The sequence below is a fragment of the Struthio camelus genome, chromosome W, assembly GCF_040807025.1.
Source record: "Struthio camelus isolate bStrCam1 chromosome W, bStrCam1.hap1, whole genome shotgun sequence".
Lineage (NCBI taxonomy): Eukaryota > Metazoa > Chordata > Aves > Struthioniformes > Struthionidae > Struthio > Struthio camelus.
In genome coordinates this window covers 55,357,258-55,377,356 of record NC_090981.1, presented here as the reverse complement: position 1 = coordinate 55,377,356, position 20,099 = coordinate 55,357,258, and the positions used below count along the sequence as shown (strand labels likewise).

The window sequence follows — 20,099 nt, the reverse complement described above, 5'->3', positions numbered from 1 at the left end:
GTCCCCCTCCTCCTCCTCTTCCCCTTATCCTCCCCCCCCCCCCGCTCGGTACCGACTCACCGTGCCCAAGCTGCCCCCTCCCCCGGCCTGCTGCCCTCGCGCACACGGAGGGAGCGGCGGCGGCGGCGGCCCCTTGGCAGCGCTGCCCCCCGGCCGCCCCCCTGCTCCCCCGCGGCTCGCCGTGCGCCTCGGAACCGGTTCGGCCCGGCCCGGCCCGGCCCGGCGCGGCGCGGCCCGTGTTGATGTTGTGAAGCAGGGCTCAGGGGGAAGGGATTCGTCTCGGCCGCTCACCCCCCCGGCTCTACATGTTCGCTGCACTGAGGAGGAGACGGAAGAGGAGCCAGCCCCCCTCCCGGCCCGGATTATTGTTGTTATATTATCTCCCCTCCTCCTCCTGCTCCGCGGCGGCGGCGGCGGCCCAGCAGCGGCGGCGGCGGCTCCTCTGAGGAGGGAGGGGGGCGGATTTCTCCCCCCCTCTCTCGGATTCTCGTTGGATTCAGACGCCGATTTGCTCAGGTAATCCCCCCTCCTTGTCTCCCCTTCCCCTCCCTGCCCTCTCCAGCAGCGGGCCGGGCCTCCCAGCCCAGGCGGCCCAGCACTGCCGGGAGCAGAGGGGATTAGCTGCTAGCCGGGGTAGAGGGGAGTCAGCGGCAGCCGGAGGTGTTTATTTCGCAGCCCCCTTGGCTGCTGGCTGGGGTTTGGTGGAGGAAACGGGTTCCTCCCGGGCTGCCGGGAGGCCCAGGCCCGGTGGAGAGCGCAGGCCCGCCGGCCAGCGCCTTTACTCCAGCTCGGGGATTAGAAAGGCGAAGCGGCTTCTCAGTGACAGGCCTCAACCCGGAGAGGAGCAGCAGGAGGAGGAGGAGGAAACAATACAATTAGCTGCAAATGTGCACTGATCCTTTGCCATATTTACAACTTCGCTAGGGCAAGGAAGGAAGGTCCCAGCGCAGACAGCCCTCTGAACTGGGGAAGGAGTAAGTGGAGGAACCGGGAAAGAGAGACAATGTAAATACCCAGGAACAAAAATGTGTTATCTTCGCTGTTATCTCCTCCTCCTAACAAACTCCAGTCTGAACGTTCAAAAGTTAACGCACATGGATTTGTAATGTGCAGAGGTTTAATCTCCAAATAATGTAGCGATTGATTAGCGTGTTAATCACTTAGTATATTTATAGCATAAAACTAGCCCTTGTGGGGTGATTGACACAGCACGGACACCTGCAGACCCAGGAAATAGACAGACGAGCGTATTGTGTCAGGTATTCAACACAACCTCGGTGTTTATGTGATGTGCACGTTACACGAATATGTAGTAAATTGAGAAGAAATACTCTTTTTATGCTTCCTAACAAACAGAAAATGGGAAAGGGAACATAGGTAAAGTGAGACGTTTATGACATTTCAGGGGCCAAGGGGAAGAGGAGCTCTTACCCTAAGCACTTGAGAATCCAACGAAAATTTAATTGAGTGGAAAGTGAGGAATGTTTAAAAAGTGTCATCCTTTCTTGTCAGGCCATATCACTTTGAGATCCTGAGGTTGTTATTGGCTGTTTGTGTCCATGATGTTTGAATATGTAATTAGGTGTCATTTTAACAGGTCAAATGTGTTTTGTAAATGACTGTTGATTAAGTGTCAGGTCTTTATAAATAAATGGTAGCTAATTTACAGTGAGGTAAATCTCGAATTTACTATGTGCCAGAGTTGAGAATAGTATTAAAATTGGAGGTAGCTTTAAAACAAACGCTCTGAACTAGTAAAAATATTCCTACTAAAATTACGTTATGAGGGAAATTTTGTGATATGAAGTTTTGTCTTTCATATAGGAAGGAAATTTGTAAATGTCAAAAAAGTATCACCGTTGCATAATTTATCTATTTCTAAGTAGATTTTTTAGTTATTCAGGCAGATCTCTTGTAATATTAAGTAGTAAATGTGTCTAATAAAGTAACTTTCTGGTGTATTTTGTTTAGAGTCTTATAAACTGTGCTATCTTGCCTCGGAGTGCCCTGATACATGTTTAAAAGGGTGAAGTTAATATAGCTGTCACGTAGAAGGCGTGTTTTTAATGCTGTAAATCCGTGTAGTAGTCAGTAGCGTGTCCGTGATTTGTATTGGTCAGGGAGCAGTTTGAATTTTAAAAAGCCTGAAGATCCTGCTGAGCCCCAATCCCGGCCTCCCTCCCTCCCACTAATCTCCCATTCCTGTCTTTGTGCTGCCTGGTCCTGTTAGACACTGTTTGCAACAGGGCCTCAGGCCTACGTGCGTGCAGAGGAACCATTTACACTTTGAAAAAGCAGCTTTTTATTTTTAAACTTTATGAATTGCAGAGGGAGCCACTAGTCGTCTCGAACTGTCTCTGTCTCTCTCTGTAGCTGAATTGCTGTTTTCTTTTGGTCCGTAGTATGCGTAGGGGCCCAGTGTAACTCTAGTTTACAGGAAAGAAAGGGCTGTGCAGAAGTAGTTGTAGTACTTGGGTAGTTTTCATCATCAGGAAGCGACGCTAGCTCCAGCGCTTTTTTCGTCGTTTGTTTAAAACAACTCTTGTTTTAACAAAAATGGGTTTGTTAAGCTAACAGTAGTGAACTTCTCTGGCTTATTTTTCATCTAAAGGTGGTTTACTTTAAATATGCTAGATATGAGCAGGAAATGAGCTACTGTAGTTATGTAGTTCCTGTCAAGTTTATCTCTCCAGGGTTGTGTTTACAGCTTTTTTTTTTTTTTTCCTCCTCTCTTTATCAGAAAGCATGTACTTTTCTAGTATGAAAAAAAGCATATTTATAGAGGGAAATTTAAGATGTTGGCTATTTGTGATTTATCTTGCATTTTTTGTTTTTGTTCTTCTGAGCTATATGTGGTTAATCCTAAATTAGCTGGATTATCACAGTTTCTGTAGTTGTCAATTTCTTTAACTCAGAAAAATATATTTAGCATACAGAAATATTTAATGTAGAAATGTTTGTGAGAGGAATTACTTTTGTTTTAGATTGCCTTTACAGCACATTTTGTGTGTGTGTTTGGGGGGAGCAGGGCTATTTCACTTTTCATACTTCTTTTTTTCCCTGGTGTTAGAGTTTATGCTCATCCTCTGTTTGTTCCAACAGATAGCTGCTCAAGAAGGATGTAGTCGTTTTAACCATGTTTTAAACATTTGACATTAGTTATACTTGAGTACTTGAGACATTAGTTGTGACAATTATTTTAACTGGAAGAGAAAAGGAAAATTTTTTTTGTGTGTTATCTTTTATTTTGCACTTTTGACTGTCTGGTATACTTTGCCATTTGTTTCCTGTGTATGTTTTTTTTATTTTCTTTCTCCTCTCAATTTTTACCTGAAGTTATTCCCACAAAAAATCTTTCTCTGAAACCTTTTGCTCTCTTTTAAAGCTAATTTTATACTTTTTTAAAATAAGGATCCATATAAGCATGCCACTAAAATAAAATGTTTTATGTTACATATGAAATGTTTAAATTTAGAGTGTTTTACAACTAGGAGTAACACAGGAGGACAGAAGCAAAATTGTAACATCTGTAAATGTTTGCAGATCCCCCTTTTACATAAGGATACATGTGCCCCCTCCCTCGCTATGTGTTTGGGACTCAAGGCAATAGAGAGTAATTTCTTTGGGTTAGAACCATGTTTTTGGTTGTGTTTGCTTGGTAGGTAAAATAATGCAGCCTTAATCCTAAATTAGGTATTCCTCTATAATATAAGCAAGCTATGTTATGAAGTATGCTAGGTGAAAAACAGTGAAAGTGTGAATTGATTTGAGCCAAGGCTTGATAGAATAATTGCGTATTGCAATTTTCTGTGTGTTCAGCTGCAAATGTGGTACTTTTAATGTGTGTATTATGTTACAAAGTTACAAAGTCATGATATTAAATTTATATTAGCATTGACTTCATAAACAGTACACAAAGTAAAGTTAGTGGACAACTGTTAGTAACTAGAAGAAGAAATTTTTACTTCAGATTCTGAGTATCTAGAACTAGAAAAAAGAATAAGTCTTCAGTTCAGAAAAATTCAGCAAAAATGGCTTTCTGTAAATTATCCTGGAAGACTATATAATATTTATCAATGCACGAACATTTTGACAGCAATTATGGGCATACTTAATTGGAAAAATATGAGTCGTGATAACTTCAGAGTTGGTGTCTGGGCAGTGTGAGATGGATCATCCAGTGTTAGAGTAGCTGTTACTTTCACAAAATACGTTATTAGAAATATTTAACATCTGAAAGAATTGACTATTTCAATGTTATGCTGCTTATTTTCAGTCTTGCTTTTCATGTGCCTTTATTGGAAGCTAACCTGAACTGTACCATTTCTAATTTTGAATGACCAGCAGTAATGAACACTCAGTTGCATGGAGATACCTACAGGGGAATGCTTGAAATTGGTGATACCTGCGTATTATTGGTAGTAACCCTGTATAATAATGATCCTTTTTAATAATCAAAAAAAGGAAATCCTTTTGAAATTACAGTTATTAAGGGCTTGTATTCTAAAAACTTATTAATATCATTCATTTATATTTGTGCCATTATCCTATTTAGTGTTGCAAGCATACTTCTTAGTAGATGATCCCAACCCCCCAAAGCATATGGGGGAGAAGGGCTTTCTATTGAAATCTGTTGCACCAGGAGTGAGGAAAATGTGTTTGAGGAGATTGTGCAGGACCTGTGATTTGTGTCTTACTTCCTGTCCCCACTGTTCACTATGGAAAATCCTTCTAGCGAAGGGGAGGGGAGAAATGATCTTGGCCCAACTATTTGTAGAAACTAAAAGGAGTTTCAAGCAAGTGAAATGCAGTTGTTGATCCTGTACTTGTAGGTGACTACTTAGTTTACACAAATAACTTCAGGAAAAAGAAACATGAATATTGAAAGGTATTTCTCATGTGAAAGTCTCTTAGTCTTAGAAAAAAATCTAGAAGAACTTATTTTTAGTGCTGTTAGTATTTGTGTCGGTTGCTTCTAAGTGTGTTTTTTCAACTAGAGATCTCAAAATGCTTTGTAAAGGTAGATATTCTCATTTTTTTCAAAATATTATCAAGGTTTGATATGAAACACTGGGTTTTTGCAGCAGTGTGTATGTGTAGACCTGCAATGCATTTTACTGGAACAGTGTTAAAAAGCACCACGCTGCAAAGTCAGGGACTTAGATAAAGAAACAGCAGACTAAGATTGCAGAAGCAAACATAATCCAGGCCCCTTCTCTACATGCTGGACATTTGACTACGTTATTGTATTCCCCGTTATCCTCATGGCCCCAATTCAATGCTTCATGCAGTGCATGGGAAACGCCAGCTGACTGGTAATACTGTTATAACCTAGTTTATATGTTTGTTTTTCTTTGTCATTCAGTGTTCAGCCTGCTGTCTTGCGTGCTGTATACCATCCAAATTTTTGAATGAATGCTGAAATTTTTTTGTTTATTAATTTATAGGAATTATCATCAAATATGTAAGTGTGTGCTTCACAAACATTAGAGAACATTGTTTTTCTAGCACATCTGTGAAATATTATTTCCATTTTACGGAAGGAAGGTTCAAACCAAGTCAAAATAATGAGTTCAAAAAGTGCTTATAAATCTACAGTGGCTAATTTGACTTGCTTTATTCTTGAGATTTTTAGGGCTATTTTAGAGCATTTAGTAAGTTCATAACGTTGTTCTCTTTGACTTATTGGTGATTGTGATTGCTCTGCACTTCAACATATCAGGCTTATTTTTTCTCACGCTGGGTACATAAGAAATACACAAAGAGTTTTCATCGATAGTGTTAAATGTCTTTTCAGTTTCTGCTATTCCGACCATGCTAAGAGTTGCCCAAAAATAGATTTCCTGTCCTGAAAAGCTAAAGAGAATTCTCTGTCCATACTGTGAAGAACCCGACATCTTTTAAAAAGTTTATCAGAAAGATCGTGAAGCACAGAGATAGCAATTAGGTAACAACCACAAAACAGCAAGTAATTAAATGGCTTACCGGCAATTTTGGAGACATAGATTCAAAATGCTACCCTTATTAGCATCCAACAGGAGCCATTAATTCTAAGCACTGGTTATTGGCTATTCTGGATAAATCTCTGGAACTGAAATTGTTGCGTTCATGTAAATTGGTTGAACAGAATCCTCTGCAGCCTAGTGGTCAGGCCATTTCATTGCAATGTAGGTCTGTGGGCCAGCTAATACTTATACTAAATTGTGCAGCTCTGGTAGGAAAACAAGACTGTTCCTAGGTAAAGTGAGTGTATTCCTAGCCAGGACATTGCCTTTGGGATGTAGGAAGCCCGGTTTCAAATTCCTAATCTATATCAGGCAGAGAGGTTCTTGAGCTTTTCTCCCCCATGTGGCTTTGTATGTTCTAATCATTGGGTTGCTGTCTGCCTTCCTGAGGCTATGGGTACTTTTTGAAACATATACAATGTGTATTTTTAAGTCTTTTTTTTTTTCCCCTCTCTGATAGAGAAAAGCATATTTCCACAGAAAATTTCCTTTTTTTTAACTTATATATATATGAGATTTGGTTTTGACAAACTGGCAGTTTCCAGCAAAAGATCTCTTGGATCGGGAAGTCCTTTTCTAATCTATTGTATTTATTAACTACATATTATTCAAGTTCTTCAGTAAAAAAAAGTGTAGGGTCCCACAGACAGCAGCTCCTCTTACTAAGTAACCTTGATTCATTTCATGACCACCATCTGTCATGTGCCATGTATAAAGCAGGGATCCTGTGTATAACAAAAAAAAAGTATGTGATCATTTAATGAAAGACTATCATAACGCACAAAGGACTGAATTACAGGTGTAAGCAACTATAATGCTGACATTTCTTAATACTTTAATGCTTGGCTTTATAGTTTTAATCTTCTTTCTCTTATCTTTTTTCCAAGGTAATTTTACTGGGCTCCTTAAATGTGAACGTGGGTCTATGACGGTGTAAGATGCTTTGAAACCGTGACCGTTCTCTCTTGTATGAGCTAACAATCTCTCCTGTTTGAGGTAGCAGAACAGTTTAGGGTCGGTTATAAGCTGGTATTCTTTGTTGACCAGGTACCCAGAAAAGATGAGGTTATGAAATATTTTGGTCTCTGAATTCTATTTAAAAATTTTAAGTTTTACTAGAGAATGGCACACTATCTTACATGTTGTCTTCCATTCAGATCTGTTGATTTCCCTTTTTCTTCTAATGTACTTTCTGGATATCAATGATTTTAAAAATAATTAGCTCTCATCTGGTGCTGTGTATTGCAACTACCTTAGCACCAGTGGAGAAATAAGGTGGAGTGTATTTTTTGCAGTCTGAAAGTTGGGAAAATTTTGATAAGGCTCTAAGAGAACTGTGGTGAGAACTTATGGAAGAACAGTACATGGAGATTTAAAATCAATTTAATTTGTGTTTTCTTTGAAAGGGAAGTTAAAATCTACCTGATGCTAAAATGATTTATTTGTTAAACATTGGTTAAACTCCTGGTTCAAAAGTAAGTCGATGTGATTGCTTCTCATTACAGGGGATGCTAGGTTTGCATGTTTGTTTGTTTATTTTTAATTTTGGCAAACAAATTTTGAACAAATAATTATAATATATAATATCATGTTGGGAAACGAATACCACCATGCTCAGGAATGACTGGTTATTTCTGGCAGTTTTTTAAAAAATCATGTTGAGGCAAAACCTGTAACATAGAAAACTTCTGTGTATACTATTAAAATTTGGCAGTTAGGAGCAATTGAAACATTGCTTAGCACAGTTGCTAGTCAACTTTGAGAATATATGTTGCTCCCTAATTACTTTGTAAAGGTGGGACTGGTAGTGACTCCTTTAAGTTTCCTTACACTTCCTATTAAAAGACACAGATTTTAGTTGCCTATAACTTGTTAAAACTTCAGTCGTTTGGGCTGAAGTTTTCCTTGCTGGGTGACTACCCTTTGCTTGCTGAATCTTTTGATAAAGCTTAAAGCCAAAATGGTTCACTGCCTCCTAAGGGTCAGGCTAGAGAAAAACATTTAAAAATAATTTCTGAACTTTTCTTCAAGTAAGTCCAATGTCCCCATTCTTTGGACCAGGAACTTGAAATTGGATAGTGAGGTAACTTTTGTGTCAGGGGATGTGCATGTTGTTGCTCTTTGAAAATCTGTCCAAAAATTGGGAAAGTTATTGGCGTTTGGAAAATTAGCTGACTTTTCTTATTTTAGGCATTAAAGTGGAAAACGTTTTGTATGCTCAGTAGGACTTATCGTGTAGTACAGTTCTAAGCAGTGAGATATGGTAAAGAGTCATGGTTTTCTGCTCTCTAGTCACTGTTCATCCACAGTATCATCAATAATTTGAATGTGAGGAAGGCAAGCTGAGTTTGCAGGTGTATTTGAAAGGGTGAACGCATGGAGAAGAGGAGCAGTAGATTCAAACTGAATTTATATAGTTGGGGAGGGAGAGGGAGTTTGAAGGCCCGGAGCTGAGAGGAGGGTAGGAGCTCTGCAGCTTCTAAGGAAGTGACCTCTGAATTGGCAGGACTGGATAAGGAAGCTGGTTTGGGGGATACAAGTGTCCTCAGTGAAGATATAAGAAGAGTGTAAAATAGTGAGACAGAAGGGTACCCTGAGATTCGGCGTACAGTCAAGGGAGGCAGTTTAGGAATGGGTGGGAAGTATGTACTGAGAGGCCAGAAGGGGGAAGAGAACAAATTGACTGAGAAGCCAAGAGTACAAACACGTATTGGCTGAGGAAAAGAAGCATTATTTTACATGCAGGATTTTTTTTTTTGGGGGGGGGAATTGTCCCCCTCCCCTTTTTCTTTTAACTGAGGAGATCACATACTAAATAAAGCTCAAAAATGTGGAGTAGTTCTTGTAAGAACAAACGTTGGGGAATTCTGTAATTCAGATTATCTGTGTGGACTGTATTTGGCATCTCTGTAAATACATTGTGGTAGGCTTTAAGTCTGTCATCACTTTTTTTTAAAACAAAACAACAGGATCCCTGTTCCAGTGACTGGAATGAATGTGGCCTCCTTAATAAAGATTTGTTTTTTCTTTTTAAAGCAAGTTAGATTTATGTCTTCTGGGATTGGATTTAGATATTGTTGATCCTGCCTTGGGGAAGGGGATAGACACTTGAGATCGCTTCCGGTCCTGTCTTTTATGATTCAATGTTTTGAATTCTCTTTGGTGTTCAATATGTAATCCTTTGCCTTAATCACTTCATATCATTAAACCCTACTCCAGAGACAGAATTCTTAATTTTCTCATGGGATTTTCTGTGGCGTGCATTGCAATACTGGAGTGCTTCACAAGTACTAGTAATTTTGTTCTAAATCTTTTATAAGGAGAGTATGTAATTGTGCAGCTTGGGAACTGAGACACAAAAGTTAGTAATTTTCTTTCTAACTTTGGAAGTCCAACCTGAGCAACTGTAGGAGCTGATTTTTAAATTAAGCGTATTTATTTATTTATTTATTTGTATCGTAGCATGTGATAATACTAGAAAAGATTTTATTAATTTAGGTTAACAATGTGACTAATTGGTGCTTCTTCAAATTGGGCTTTGGAGCATGTAAAAAACAATGAACACAGAAATATTTACCATTTGTAATAGGAATATAATCAGCTTCCCAAGAGTGACATTTTGCTGCTTCATGCTCTCCAGTCTCCAGCCCCTTTCAGTTCCAAATTCTTTCATTTTTACTTCAAGTTGGAGAGTCATGCATACAACAGACCTTACAGCCGTATAAATAGCCTCTGATTCATTTCCAGAGCAGATCCATCCTGGAAGACTGGGCCCAGGAGTGGGAGGGAATTGTTACATGACTGCCAGAATACTTGAGCATAAGTGGCATTTATTAACTTCTGATTGACTTTGAAAATGTGATCTTTCACTTGGGGGTATGGGATTTCATGGTGTAAATTTAGAAAGCTCTTGAGTTGATATGCAGAAAAAATAATGTTTGAGTATATGTTGATATGAAGGCTGTTGACTTTTTTGTGTTGACTGTTCTGCTTTTATGGGTTTTTTTAAAGTCAGATCTTCTACAGCATTTTTAACAGTGTGAATTTTAACATACAGAAATGCATTTAATATGGTATCTTTTTAAGTATCGCCTTGTAAACCAACTGCCATAATGTAGTAAGTCAAACTGTAGTCTTGATTTCCGCATCATAAAAAGGAATTGGAGTGAGATCAAAAAGGGACTTCGTTGTGATATTGCTGTTGAACAGCTTAGCCCTTGAGCATCAACCACAGGTTTGAGATGTGTGAGCATGCAGAATGGAATTCATAACTCCTGTGGTGCTGAGCAGGGGATCTGTATAGGTTAGTCAATAGGAAACACTGAAGAGATTTTTACCTCCTAAAAGAGAGTTTAAAATCAATTTATTTGATAATCGTGTTCCCTCTCTCAGGTTCTTTCCCTGTTGTAATTAATTTTCTTTGCGCTGTGATATAGTACTGCTTCAACAAGAGGAGAAGGGAATGCTCACTATCCCGTAAAATCTTAGAGCTGGTTGAAGGCTTCATGCTAATAGGTAGTGACAAATACATGTTTGAACCTTCTGCTACTAAAGAGGATGTAGATTCTGGGTTTCTGGTATCCTGAGCAAGTGCTCTTCCTCTGTCCTTCTGCTGAGATTTTGAATAAAGGGTTGGAGGCTGTGGCTAGTATGCAATGCAAAATATTCAGTTCTGTGCATTAAACTTGTTCAAAGTCCAGCCAGAACATGTGGCTGGACTTTCCTGCTTTGAGGATCTTGCTCAGGCATAGGTGTAAAACGGATGTTGAGCTGCTTAGTTCTGCTAAAACAGTGGCGGTTCTGGCGTGTATTGAAGCAAAGCTGTAGGTGAACTGTGCTAGTGATAATTTAGGTGTCTGGTGGCTTGGAATGGAGAGTTGTAGGAACACACTGCACTCTAGGGTCGCTATTGTAATAGATTATTTTAGAGTTGTGGCTCTGCATATTTACTCACTGGAGTAATTCCCTCTGGTTCTGGAATGATGTAAAGTTTAGTCATGTTATTTATAGAAACAGATCCTTTACTTTTACCATGGAAAATATCATTAAAATATTTGAGGAATTGCAGTAGAAAACTATTAAGGTTTTAAAACTGTGTTGTCTGTAATTCTGTCTGTGTTGTCTGTAAATAGTTGCATGAACAAGCCATCATAATATTGCAAGATGAACGTTCTTAGTTTTTATATCATACTGTAATCTTAGCCTGCACCTTGGAGAAAGAATAACGAAAGCAACTTATTTAATTTAGTGTCATGTTAAATAATTGTATTGAATTAGTATACTGCAAAATAAGAGTTCTATTTTTTTCTGTAAATATTTATGTTTATTCCTGACATCAATATTCTTTTTTTCTAGGCTCAAACTAGACATATGATGTCATGGGATTAAGCAAATTGTTAACCACATTTTGAGAAATAATTAGCCAATGAAGTCTTATAAAAAGCTCTGTAGATGGACTTCTGAGGATTCAACATAACTTGTTATATCCTGGTAATTTGAAGTTATTGCATGCTCAGCTACAGTGAATATTCAATTGTGTATATGTAGCCTGTAGCAATTGTGCATAACTCGATTTAATTTAACCCTGTTTCATTGCTGGCTAAGGAAGGTTGAATTAGTTTGCATTTTTCATGGGCTAAGTGCATACGCACAATTATTGCAAGTCAGCTGATGCATGGTAACTTGACAGTTTGGGCTAATCAGTTGCCCAAGTGTGGCTGAGAATCTGTGTAATCTCACGTGAATTTTGGGGGATAACAATATGTCTGTCTCGATTAAAAACTGCTGAAGGTTTCTTGCTTGCATCTAATTACTGATATGAATGTAAATTTGAACAAATGTTTTTGGAAGGATAGTAAATGGATGAACTATTTCATTCTAAAATATGCTAATTTTTGATGTTTTCTAACTGGCTTTCAAAAGCCTGTTCCAGATATCTGCAGATGACTATTTACAGGAAACACAAAGTTCTCTTCTATTTTATGATCATGAAGCTCAAGAAACATAATGCTTATGTTATTTTTAATAATGAAAAACAAACAAATTAGAAGACAGATGTACTTTAGTTTTAAAAATGACCTTACAGAACATCAAACGTGTTAAATTTGCTGTACAGAAGTTAGAGCTTTTATTAGTAAAATGGCATTGACTTTGATGGCAATAATTCTACTTAGTTATCATGTGCATGAATATGACTAACAGATTCTGTAAATCATTTTGGATACAGGTTCATTAGTGGGATTGTGTGTCAAATAACTCTTTAAAATGATAGTTGTGCACATGCCTTCAATGGTTTTACACAGATGTAACTATTTGAAACTAATATATATCAACATACTTTGAAATAAGTTAGAATTCTCAGTTTGGCTTTAAATAGATTAGTCCCTAAGTGTTAGGTTTTTCAAATACAGTAAAATATTTAGTCACTGACCTCAGTGGTTATGAAATGTCACATACAAGATTATTTAAGAAGTGCTTTTGCTTTTCTTTAAATATATAATCATTTTACAGATTAGATTTACCCCATTAAGACCAACAGTAACGTTAACATTTTTGTCATAGTTATGTAGTATTGTTCTTGTGGTTAATGTCAGTTCCGTCACAGTCATTGTTAAGTACTCCAAAAGTTTAGATGTTTGATATCTTGTTTTCCTTTGGGTTACATTGTGTCCTGCAGTGTTAACAGCTAAGATGTAGTGCTAGGTTCTCACTCCCTGGGATTTCTTTGGAATAATTTTCTGAATTCTGAACATAGTTTAAGGAATTCAGCAATCACGTAGCTTACTAACATAACAGTGGTATGTTATGTTAATATAGGTGTCAAATAATTAGTTTCAGACAACTTGGGTAATAACACAGTTATTTCACTGAAAAGGACAGCATCATGTTTCAAGACCTGCCTTAAAATCTTTCAGGATTAAAACTACTTAAAAGACAGCCAATGTCATAGAAGATTTAGAAGAAGTTTTTTGCTGTGCGTAAATGTCAGGAGCAATTAGCAGTGCAGGGAACTCCAGTCCTTTGTAATACAAACCTGGAAAACACAAGCGTAAATTAGCATTGGACAAGGTGAGATAGCAAGTTAGTGCTATTAGTATAATTTTGTGTCTCACATCTAAATATTGTCCTGTATGCCAAAACCTGCAGACAGTGATGTCAAGCATGTGGCCTGGGAAGGCCGCTTGTGGTTCTGCAAGCTCTAATTTATGGTCTCCCATGGCAACTGTTGAAGAGCAAAAAGGGTTATGAATCGAGATGCGTCCCTGGATCATGTCCTATGAGTTTAATGTGAAGAGTGTAAATTTCTTTGCTGAGGAGGTAAACAGCACCATCTCCCTGTGTTGCCACAGGAACAGATCTTTCCTTTTTGCTACTTCTTAGCAGCTCTCCTCTCATTCGTATGTTTCACCACAAGTTGGCAGAAGGTTAGATATTAGTCTACTAGAAAGCAGGACCGGAGCTCAGTAGTTTGTTAGCCTGGATGAATGGCTGGCAAAGGATAGTGTATAGGTACCTTGGTATCCGATGTAAAAGGGAAAGACAAGAAACTAAGAAACAGCTACTCCTTATTGCTACTAGAGCGTATATGTCAATCCTGATGCAAGTTTAAAGTAGTTGAGGCCTGATCCATTTCACCTACTTCTGGTCTCAGTTTAAATGACACGTGATTAGAACTGGAAGGGTATCATGCTTCATTTTTAGTACTTCTGCACTGCCAGAATATTCTCATAAAGAATATTAGGAGCCTCTGGGTCTCCTTCGTGCTAAAGTAATTTCCAGTTTGGAAGAAAAGCAGATTGGTTCTATACTTTCTACAATAGCAAAGCGGCACAGAACTGAGAATCTTCTCCAAAATGAGCCTGTGACTCTTGTGAAGAGTCTCACACTAGAAAAATTGAGCTGCCTCTCTAAAAGGTGGGTGTATGTCACCTGCATCTTGAAAAAGTTTGGAAGGGTCTTCAGTTTTCTCTTACAAGTACTGCCATATATATCAGTGCTTTTTTTTTTCTCTGCACATACTCATTTTCATTCTTTAGTGAATGATGGTAGTCAAATGACTGTAACTATTTTTCTCCTAACTGGATAATCTGAAATACATAACACCTATTTTTAGGATATTTTTCAAGTGTTTAGCTTTTAAATAATTGAAAGATGTAGTGATGATAATCCCATTTCAATGTTTTTTGAAATATCTTTTTAATATGTACAAAACTGTTGAAAGATTGAATTTTAACTTTAAAAGTAAAATACATCCCCTTCATAGAAAAAAAGGGCACTTTCTTGCAAACACAAGTTGCAAAAACAAAGTACTAAGCATAGAATTGTGTAAATGCTACTAAAAAAAAGTAAGTGTAATTGAACAATCTCAAATTTATTTACTGATTCGATCCATCTGCATGGTCAATTGTGACTGTTCTTCATGCATCTGTAGCATGTGGGCCATGTTTCACCTTTAGCCATAGCCAGGATAATGGTTCTTTGTGTATTCTGTTGTAAAAAGCTTGCTATTAAATCCTCAGAGAAATTAAGGGCTATAATAAGCCTTCTCTTCCACTTCTGTGAATTTTATATTAAAAAAAAAAAAAAGGAGCATATAGAAGATGGTCATCATTTGGAGTGAAGTACTTGAAGAATAAAGTACATAGAAGATAAACAGAGCATCCGTGGGTTGGATACAGGCAAGGATGGAAGGATTTGGTGTGGGTTGTCTTGGCTTGATCCGATAAGGACTGAAATAACCTTCATGGAGCAGTTCTTTGGCCTCCTCCATCTGCCCATATCTTAGTCAGCTTGGCAGCTCAGTCCGTGTCTTGGAACTGCATCCCTGGCCTAAGACTCCTTCTCTTTTATTTTAGCATAGCAGTTTAGAATTTATAGATATGTTTATACAATGCACTTCAATTTTTATTTATTCAATAAAATGGTGTCTGCAACCCATAGAAATTTAGAATTTCACGAATGTGAAGGTGCAGTAGGGTCGTTTTCGGATTGTAGTGCAATTAATTTTTGCTATTTCAGTAATTAACTGATTGCTAACATCTTAATATTCAAAATTGTGATTTACTGATATAAAGCAGGAAATAATATTTCTCTTTTGTGAATAGAGAAGTTTTAGCAATGCGTTTACCCTGAGATTTTAATAGTCACCTCTTTAAACAAATGATTTTTTTTAAAAGCATCTTTTCTTCTTTTGCCATGTATCTTTTTGCCTTGTTTTTTATTTGTCAACTTGCTTATCTTCTTGCTTTCATAAGAGAGAGCTTGTGCATGTGGTGAGATTTGAATATGCTTTCTGGAAAGGCCACGTGAATACTTCAGTGCCTGAAGTTGGAAACAGGCTTAACGAAACCAAAGCAAACCACTCTTACGCTGAGATTTAAACTTCTTTATTTCTTTGATGTTAGTTTTAATATCCTACTTTTTTTAATCTTAAACAGGTTTTTAACTTGGCCATGTAATCACTAATTAGGTAGTGAAGAAGATGCATCATGAAGGACCTCTCTGGGGGGGGAAAAAAAAAATCTTATTCTGGTTAGCTTTGGAGCATTGACAGAAAAGGTGGGTTGGAAGAAGTATGAATGAAGTTATCTTTCTCTGATTCATGTGTTAAAGCAGATTGGCAAATCAAAGCTGTGCAGCAATGTGAAGTAAACAAGATGGAAGAGCCACTTATCCCTTTCTTACCTTGCAAAATATGAACAGAGATATTTTAGCTTGGGGGAACTGGGTAAGGGCTGTGGGAGAAAACTTGATTTCTGAAGGATTTTTTTGAGGAGGCATGTTCTGTTCCCCCTTCCCTCCACCAATAATTTCCATCTTCATTTTACAGTGTTTGTATGTGTGGTGGTTTGTTGTGTTTTTTTTTTTTTTTTTTGTTAAATAAAGATTTAGGAATACAATACTGTCATTGACTTCCAAAATGTCTTATTAGAATAGGTCTTGGGGAATATTTCAGCTGTTTGGAGGATGTTAACAGGGTTGGAACAATTTACAAGTTTTAGTACAACAGAACAGGTAACTCTCTCCATGGGTCCTTTTGTTTCACCATGCCTATTATTTCTTGGGCTTTTGGGGAAATACATATTAGCATATATGTATTTGGCTTGTTTGATTACTTGAATTTAGTCACAGGGATGATGTATTTGACTCATAAAACTAGTGAGAACTTTTGGTCTGTATGGTATGTTGTACAGTTCTCAGTGATACTCTATTCCAAAGCAAAATCAGAAGAACGTATGGCATCTCTCATCATATTTCTGGAAAAGTTAGGTCAATCAAAATATTTAGATTGATGTCTGAAAACATTATAGTGATATTTGTGGAAAAAATCATACCGCAGTGGCTAAACCATGTTTTGTTTCAGAAAGTTCTAGTGGTCTAAAGCCGAAGCACCTTAGATTTTCTTATTTTAAAATTAAGTTTGTTTAAACAGAAGCATTTTCTAAGTTATGTCCACTTTGACAAATGAGTTTTCAGTGAAGAATTCTGATTTAAAAATTTCTCATTCACTTTAATGGACAGAGATCGGGGAGAGAGCTATCAGCATCAATTCTTTAGGCGTTAGAGGAGAAGGAAGTGGGACTTTCACCAATGTATCTTCCCTATACTTTGTTTTGGAGGACCTTATATGTTGTAATGTAATCTAAATAAGATTCTTAAACTTCTAGCTATCAAGTGTTTTGTCTTTTGTACATCTGCAAGAATAGCAGCTATGAGATCTCTTATAGATCCACCACATGTGCTGCTTCTTTTTCTTGCTGTATTCTGCATCCTATCCCAGTCCTTTCAGGAGAGCCTTAGACAGCTTTGATCTTGTGGATTATTTTAAGTTTTGCTCAATAGGTAGGTATACTAAAAAATTGCAGGAGATGGATAGGACTTTGGAGTTGTCTTGGTGCTAATGTGGATTTTTTTTGATATTCCTTTAGCAAACAGAAATTCCCACAGTTTACCAGATGTGGATTTATCAAAGACAAGATTGAGAGGGTTAAGATGCTTATAGTTCATTCACCTGTCACCTCTTATCCATAACCTTGCCTACTGTGTGCTTTTTTTGTCAGGTTCATAGGACAGGACGGGGGTCACATGGTTGTGCAGGTTCCCATCAACAAGACTACGGCATCTAACTTACCTTAAATTAAGCTTAAAAAAAGCACTGTACATGCAATGATTATTTCAAGGCCAACTAGGACAATTTTGGCAGTCAGTGAACTATGGCTTTATAGCTAGATTTTCAAATTTCTTATTAATACAAAAATTGGCAGTTTTGTTATGCAAGTTTCACAGTATTGTACTTGGGGGAGCATAAGGACCATTAATATAAGCGTCTGTGGATTATGTGAAATGAAATTAGTATCTGTCTTCAGAATACAGGGGCTTAATTCTTAGCAGTGATCATGCTTAGTCAGATGTTCTCTCCCCCTCCCACCCGCCCCCCATTATTGAATAGCGGCTTTGTTTAGTCAGTTTGTTTACCTGAATACGAATACTTTTTCCACAATATGTAGAACAGGAATTTTGAAAGTTATTAAAATTATATAAATCTAACTTATTCAAAACCATTGAGTCATAATATGAAGTGGTTGATGCGCATGGCCATGCTCTTCTGAGTCTCTAGAAGTGGAAAAATAATGAAAAAATGCTTGTGTTCAGAAATTGATGATTGAAACTTCTCTCCTTCAAGCTTTATTTACTTTTTGTGATACGACTCCTCCTTTCACTGCACTTTAATCTCTATCTGTGATAAGGGCAGTCTTTTAAATGTGCATGAAAAATTGCGACAATTTGTGATACCCTTCTGCAGGCAAGTTTTATACATTGAGTGAAGAGTCCATTTTGTTACCTGGATTGTACATTTCCCCCTTTCCTTGTTTGGTGTTTGAGGTCGAAAACATAGTTTTTTTCTTTTGTTTTGTTTTTAAATCATATTACCAGATAGTTTGTAATATGCAAGAGTTTAGCTGAGAAGAACACTCATGCAATTTGAAGTCTTCTAATATTTTCTAATTTTACAGTATTTCTTCTCTTAAACATCATTTTGATAATGCTTATTCTGCTGCTCATGTAACTACAGCTGGAGTTTGTCTAAACTAACTCCAGGGAAAGTGCTACTGGCCAGAAATATTCACAATGGATTTGATAGCACTAATGCTGCTTGTGTTATGTCTGGGTGTATGTCTTTATATAATATAAAAAACCAAATGCATAACTTGGGGAAAAAAAAAATAAGTATCAGGAAAAAAACATGGCAGGCAGGTGAATAAGCTGTGGCTCTAATTTAAAAAAAAAAAAAAAAAAAAAAGCTAATCTGATTTCTAAAAAAAATAGCCTGTCAGAATATTTATTACAGCATGGTGATCTTGTTTTCTAAAACTATAGAGAACATGTGTCTGTGTGTTGGGAATGACATCTGCTTTATTTTTCCTGTAAGGATTTTTCTATCCAGCTGAATGCGTTAAACCACTGAGAGCGATGGTACAAATCTAGACCTAAATATTGACAGTAATCAGACAAAACTCATCTCTATACTTCATGTTACATGCGCAGTATAATTTCCCAGGTTTTCAAGTTCCTGATTAGGATAGGTGTGTTTTTGAAGAGCAACTGTGTAAAACGGGATAAAATAATGTACAAGATGGTATTATTTAAAAAAAAAAAAAACAAACTATAAACAGTAAAACCCCAAACCTTGCAACTTCTGAAGTTTCCAACACCTTATCAGCAGAGAGCATCTCTGTGCCCTTTGTCTTGTTTGTTATCGTACCTACCCTCTGCCTTATGACTCTTGAAATTGGATGACCGATACTGAATTGTAAAGAAATGCTTTTTTCCTCCTACTGCTGAAGACATCTCAGTCACATTGTGGCAGAAGAAATATTTGCAATTAGATACCAAAAAATACATATTTTGAAGTTAATCTCTAGAACTGCAGTACACTGTTATTGGGAAATGGCATACAAACTGAAATTTTTAAAGAATTTGTTTTTACAGTCTGTTGGTTAAGCTTTGTCATAACCGTTTAATTTTGGTTTAACTTTGGATTTGCTATTTGCTAGTGAGTCTCGCTGAATTCTTGTGCAAGGTACTTAGTTTGGGAGATCAGGTGTAATTTGTCAGTAGTACTTGACCTAGGCTTTCTCAAAGATCCCCTCTATTTCTGCAACCGAAGAGTCACTTACAATGCGCACTTATAATTGCTGTGAAGCACCAGGTGCTTGACTGTGCAGGTTGAAGCCAGGAAAAGTGAGAGAAATCTTTTTTAGCTGACCTTGGCAAGGAAATTGCTTTTCAGAGGGATTAAACACACACACAAGTTTTGTAAATGTAAGAATTAACTGAAAAAATGTTTTAGTAAAAAGCTTTTGGATCAGAAGGGCGTTTCCTCTGTGTTGTGCATTACCTAACATGTGGGATCGATTCTTTATTGAACTTTTTTTGCTAGTGCAGCTGTATCTGATTGTGAATAGTATAAAAATCATTTGCTGGGCTAACACAATCTTGTAAAGCAGACATAATTCTGAAACTAAGTGCCATATGTGCCTGGATACATTTGAAGTATCTTTATTGGTCCTACTGAAGTGAAAGTCTCATTTTCTTTTTAGTACTCGTTCAGAGTGAAAAGTTAGTATTGTTTTGAACGTAACAAGCTATCAACAGCAATCCAGAAAGTATAATCAACTGCAAGTATTAATCTTTTATGTTTTATAAGTTACTTCTTACCAAGCAGGTCCTTTAAGTAATTATGAATATAATATAGCAAAATTTAATGTACATTTTTAAAGTATTTGATACAGTCTTTTTTCTCAAAAGACCTATGAAAGAATATTATAATTATGCATTCTGTAAATGTATCCTTGTAGCTCTGTCAGTGCTTGTCAGTCTTGCGCTGCAATACTGTTGCTATTCAGAACATGAGTCTGTTTTGAGCAGAGACTACTGGTGATATTTAATTATACGGTAATTTTTAGTTTAGTGATGTGGACAGACTGTTATCTTTCAAATTAGGGTAAGATCAGTAAATTCAGCTTACTGTCTCTATCGTTTGTTAAAAGTGGAATCGCTTAACTATTTAGGTTGAGTGGCAAATCTAGGAAT

The 20,099-nt window shown here is 37.3% G+C and overlaps 1 protein-coding gene across 5 annotated transcripts in view; it reads left to right on the top strand.

Annotated features, from left to right (window-relative positions):
- The first annotated feature begins 121 nt into the window (after nucleotides 1-121).
- LOC104147790 (NIPBL cohesin loading factor) overlaps nucleotides 122-20,099 on the top strand; it is a 154,235-nt gene continuing 134,257 nt past the window's right edge. For 2 of the 5 annotated variants that reach the window (XM_068924704.1, XM_068924705.1), the window contains exon 1: nucleotides 122-516. The gene's annotated coding sequence lies outside the window, so the exon portion shown is untranslated. The remainder of the gene's footprint in view (nucleotides 517-20,099) is intronic. The other 3 variants (XM_068924706.1, XM_009680645.2, XM_068924707.1) reach the window with 3 other exon arrangements.